The sequence below is a fragment of the Adiantum capillus-veneris genome, chromosome 1 (assembly GCF_014529385.1).
Source record: "Adiantum capillus-veneris isolate H3 chromosome 1, ASM1452938v2, whole genome shotgun sequence".
Taxonomy (NCBI): domain Eukaryota; kingdom Viridiplantae; phylum Streptophyta; class Polypodiopsida; order Polypodiales; family Pteridaceae; genus Adiantum; species Adiantum capillus-veneris.
Genome location: NC_140931.1, coordinates 38,319,401 through 38,325,097, shown reverse-complemented (window position 1 = coordinate 38,325,097; position 5,697 = coordinate 38,319,401). Strand labels below are relative to the sequence as shown.

The 5,697-nt window shown below is 40.5% G+C and overlaps 1 pseudogene; it reads left to right on the top strand.

Moving 5' to 3' along the window:
- Positions 1–3,001: 3,001 nt before the first annotated feature.
- Positions 3,002–4,481, top strand: LOC147464565 (uncharacterized; annotated as a pseudogene).
- Positions 4,482–5,697: the final 1,216 nt, after the last annotated feature.

Below are 5,697 nucleotides of genomic sequence, written 5' to 3'. Positions count from 1 at the left end.
CGTAATTTCCCATTCTTCTTAGTTACTACCACAATTGGGGACACCCAATTAGTGTGTTCAATTTTGTAAATAAATTCAACTTTCTTTAGTTTTTCAATCTCTTCTTTGATCTTTCTGGAAAATGTTTCGTTATAAGTGTATGGTCTTTGTCTACTTGGTTTCGCATCATCCCTCATGGGTATGGTAAGTTGGCAGATTTCTGGATCAACACCCTTGAGATCCTTGTAAGACTAAGCAAAGATATCCCGATATTCCTTTAGCAAACTTAACAAAATCTTTTCTTCTTCTTCTGTTAGGTCATTTGCAATGTAGGCCGGTCTAAGCTCTTCTCCCGGTTTAGCCAAGTCTACCCTTTTAGCATTTTCAGGTCCTTCGTAAGACTTGCCTTGTTTCCGTAGTTCCCTAACAGGTTGTTCGATTATGATTTTCTGAGCTTGGAGAGTATAATTTTTGTAATGGGATGGAACATGCATTACATCCTTACCATCCTCTTCCATGGTTTCCATTTCGGTGGTGTATATCTCCTTTAGAGCTTTTTTCAACTCTTGATATTTCTTTTTCCGCTCGACTCTGGTCATGAGTGGTTGTTTATCCTGATGTTCTTCTTGAGTAACCTTCCTTGTTTTTCTCAATGTCTGAGACATTTTTGAGTTTCCGTTCGAAGGATATCTGCTAGTTATTTTGTCCTTGACACAATCTTTAGCATCTATCTGCATCAGGAATTGTGTTTTACTGGAGACTGATGGCATAGGTCGTGCTTTCATAATTTTAGTGTCCCTCTTTCTTCTATACCATTTTTGTCTTCTTGATTTCTGGTTTGGAAAGTCAAAAAACTTTTCCTCCCTCCCCCTTAAGAGTAGTTGAGCTCTCGTATGTTCTTTATCGGATCCCGAATCTTCGGAGGTAGCTGAGTGTTCATCCAACTAATCAGTTGCATCGTAATAGAGGTCAGAAAAGACTTGTTGAGCTTTCATCAAGTCCTTTGTTTCCTCATCCTTATTTTCAATGTTAAGGACTGACATTATTTGGATGGGAATTATGTCGTAGCCATCCTCATTTCAAAATTGAGCAGGCATAGACGTATTCACACATACATCCATTGTTGCTAAGATTTGAGTCCACTCAAATGGTTCTGTTAAGCCTAGGAATTTTTGGATGTTTTACCTTAGTGGAAGTTGGAATGTTAACTTTTGTACTTTTGGGATTCCAAGGGGTGTTCTTGGGAAAGGACGTTGCCCATTAGTATTCTCGAACTATGTAACTATCGATCAGTGTCTGTTTGGGAATATGATGATGGAAGTTATGGTGGAATTAATATATTTCTATTTCTATGTTCTGTTCCAGCATTAGGCAAAATTTGGACTCACAAAGGGGCCCTTTAAGGAGTTTGACTTTACCTCTCTCTACCAAAACGGGCGCATGGATAAAGTTTTGCAAACAAACTCCAAAGTTGGCGGAGGTTTGACAATTAGAATGTCCTCTTCAAGCTCTATCTACTGATATATAGCACGCCATGAGATTCCTCATATTTTAGAAGATTCTTTTTTTTTAATTCACTTAGATTTCGACAGAATTGTCACATCATAGGTGAATCAAAAAAAGAATCTTCTAAAATATGAGGAATCTCATGGTGTGCTATATATCAGTAGATAGAGCTTGAAGAGGAAATTCTAACTGTCAAACCTCTGCCAACTTTGGAGTTTGTTTACAAAAATTTATCCATGCGCCCGTTTTGGTAGAGAGAGGTAAAGTCAAACTCCTTAAAGGGCCCCTTTGTGAGTCCAAATTTTGCCTAATGCATCTTTTTCCAGTTCCATTCTGATTCCTGTGTTTGCCCGTTCTGAATGTCTGTACCTTAAACACTTGGCGATCACGGTGTATGTGTGACGTAGCATGGACGAATTCAGATTTCTCTTGTGGGAGCGAGTGCTGAAGAGATGGAAGTAGTTACTGAATGAAGGGAAGACGTTCAAAATAGGGAAAGTCTGTATGGGCAGTTATTTGCACTCTTGAAGAAGAGAGTTACATTCACGTTGATGGAGTTGGGCTGATTTTCTGAAAGTCATCAAAATTCAGATATTGCCCTAGAAGAAGAAAAAGAGGAAGCATATCCAGATTGGACAAGAAGATTTGGATGTACCAAAGGATTATCAGAGAGACAGACAGAAGGAAGAAGTGGAAGCTAAACCAGATTTATTATCACAGATTTTGAGGGTCATCAAGAAGAAATTTTGGGGGAGTTATGGGAGTCAAGTTCCACTAGGAGGAAGTGCAGGAAGTTGAGTATCACCAGAATCAGGAATTAGATAAGTTTGCAGAATCAGAATTCAAATCAAAATGACTGTTGCAGAGTTTGAAGTCAAATTGTGGAATCTGGAATTAGAACTATTGCAAATGTGGAAGTAAAAAAGCAGCCAAATTTCAAATCAAAGTTCTAGCGGATAAGCGCCATGGGAAGTCAAAAGAAGAAGAGAAAGAAATGCAAGGTATGCATGAGTCGGAAGCATGAAGTGGAGGATTGCCCATGTGCAGTTGATGAGTGTTCAGAGGGAGATGCATGTAGGAACTGGTGTATGGTGGATTTGTATTCAAAACTTCAAGCCTAAGAATGCATAAAGCATCAGTTGATGGGACACACGTAGCATTCGATAAGTTGGAAGATTTTGAGGATGACTTAGAGAGGGCATATGAGTGGTTGACTAATCATAAAGGAAAGAGGAGGACATCATGTTCCAGCAGGAAGGAGGTGAGAAAATTGCAGGAAGCATGTGAGAGATTGAGAGATGCATATGCGGCTGAGTTTGAAGATGAATAAAGTGATGATGATGATGGATGGGTTGGCTTGGAGATGGACGTCCATCATGTGGGGATACAAAAGGTGGAGGAGAAGGAGGTGCAAAAGGAGGTTGGCCAAGAGAGCTTAAAACTGCCCCTAGATACCCTTACCCTACCACTGGAGTGTTCTCATAGAGTGGAGACGGAATATCCATTGCTGAAATTCATGTCGGTATTGTCACTTGTCAATAAGATTTATTCTTCAGAGGAGAAGCAAATCATACATATTGAGGATGTTGTTCACAGAAATCAAAGACCATTTGAAGAGGCGGATAATGTGAGGAATGGACAGGTGGATAGTTGGATGAACGGAGAGGTGATGGATAGAGAGAGGAATGAAGAAGAAGAGGTGATTGATTTATTTTTGGGTTCAATTGAGAATGTATGTAGGATTACAAATGAAGAGTCAAAGCAGGAAGAAGTTTCAAAAATCCGATGTACTTAGGAGGAATTTGCAGCAACAACAATGAACAACTCAGTTTCAGAGGAATTGTCACCACGAAGATCCACTGATGGAAATATGCAGTTAGCAACTCTTGTGGAAATTGTATCCCAACAATGTACACAGCAGCTTCGATCAGAAAATCAACGGGTGGTAGCTCAGCAAATGCAAGTGGGAAGTTGGAAAGAAGACCATGTGTAGGATCAACAATATCAACAGGATAAAAGGCAGCAAGGTAAGGAGGAGCAACATGAGGTCAGGGAACAGAGCCAGGCAGAAACCCTGGTTACCTCTATCCTACCACGGAAGTGTGTCCATGAAGCACAGGAGGATTATTCCTTTTTGATTGATCGAAGTGTCATGCTCATTGGGAATTCACATACATTTGAAGAGGACAGTTGTCAGCAGTAGCAAATGGAGGATGTGCATGCTAATGCGGATATCATGGTGGAATTTTTTCATTTCAAGTGGAATTCAAAGCAAATGTCAAAACAGGATGTCAAAAGAGCCAAGCACCAATTGCAGCAGCAAGGACTAGAAGATGACAGCAGCATAACGGAGGAGATTGAGGATGATGATATTCATATTGGAAGTTGGAGGTGGCATTCCATATTGCGGCAGTTTCATATAGATGGATATGAAGATATATTGAGGGAAAATTTTCAGTTGATAAAGCAAGTCAAATTTTGGAAGATGCCGAATGTGATTCAGACTCAAATTTAGATTTCAATTCAGATTCAGTCTCAATTTTGGATGCAAAGACCAATTCAGATGCAAATTTTAATGGAAGCCGTGGAAAGCTTGATGAAGAGGTATGACAATCAGTGTCACAAGGAGGATGACATCCATACTCAATGGGGATTAACAACATCATTTTCTTCTTGGATTGGACAAAATCAGAACAAATATGTAGGAGTTGATAGGGCACTGTTTTATAAGGGACATGAAGAGGAGTATCCCAAGTGTCAGATTTTGGTTCAGATTCATATTTCGAGTGAGATTCAGATTCAAATTCAGATTCAGGCGGAAATGCAGATGCAAATTCAGATATTAAAAGTTCTTGACATTTCATAGTGGATGTTGCGGAAGGCTAAAGATATTGCAGCAAATGATGAAGTCATCTTTGGAAATGCAGATGGAGCTGAATTTTATCATGGCAATTGTCAAGCCATTTTTCAATTTGGGAGTCAAGCAGATGATGTAAACCTGGAAGTAGAGGATGTTCAGCAGAATACAGATTTAATGTCAAAGTATGCTCAACATGTAAAGGAATTTGGAATTCGGAATTCGACTGACAGACTGGATGTTGGAATTCGGACTGTGGGATTGGAAGTCTAGAAAGAGGAAAGTCGGAGGAATGGAATCGGGCAAAAGGATCAAGGGGTACTCATTAGTGGGGGTACTCACTTTAAGGCTAAAAACTCGCTCAGTGCTGATGTGACTCATTTGAGGACGAATATTTTTTGGGCGAATCTTGCATGGCGTGCCCGAATCGAGGTGAAAATTCATCATTATAAGATTAAGGTGGTGAGAAGTGTTGGATATCACATCCAAGTGTACGAATGTCGTAGTTCACTAACTGTTAAGGAGAAGATGAGCGAAATGTTTTCTAAAAATGTTAAGGGAAAGCTGATGGCGGGGATGACATGTCTCTTAGTAGCTGATTTGGATGCGGATATCCTGAAGCAGGAAGTGCTGGAATATGCACAAGAGATGTGGAATACAACAACTAGGCTTTGGAGGGAGCACATGGAAGTGCCGATGGACCGCTTCAAGAATTGGTTTCAGCAAGCTGGAAAGGAGAGCATTAGGAGGGAGAATGAGGCATTGAAGATGGAGAATGAGATGCTCGTTGCAGAGATGGAGGAGTTGAAGAATAAAAGCAAGGGAATCGAAGTAAAAGCATGGGGTATGAGTAAGTGGAAGGTGGAGTTGAGCAGTGGCGTTTTGGAACCAGATCGGAATTTGGCAGGTGGAGTGGAATCGGAAGTGGAAAAGCAGGCGGAATTGAATGTGGAAAAGCAAGCGGATCCGGATTTTATGGCAGAAAAGGCTGTAGAGATAGATGCACACGGAGTTTTTGGGGAGCAGATTACTTGATCAAGGGATTGTCGGTCCAGGTCAGCCTGTGGCTCTAGCCACCGGGCTGTGCCAGGTGTTAAGCCTAGGAATTTTTGGATGTTTTACCTTAGTGGAAGTTGGAATGTTAACTTTTGTACTTTTGGGATTCCAAGGGGTGTTCTTGGGAAAGGGTGTTGCCCATTAGTATTCTCGAACTATGTAACTGTCGATCAATGTCTGTTTGGGAATATGATGACGAAAGTTATGGTGGAATTAGTCTGTTTCTATTTCTGTGTTCTGTTCCAGCATCTTTTTCCAGTTCCATTCTGATTCCTGTGTTTGCCCGTTCTAAATGTCTG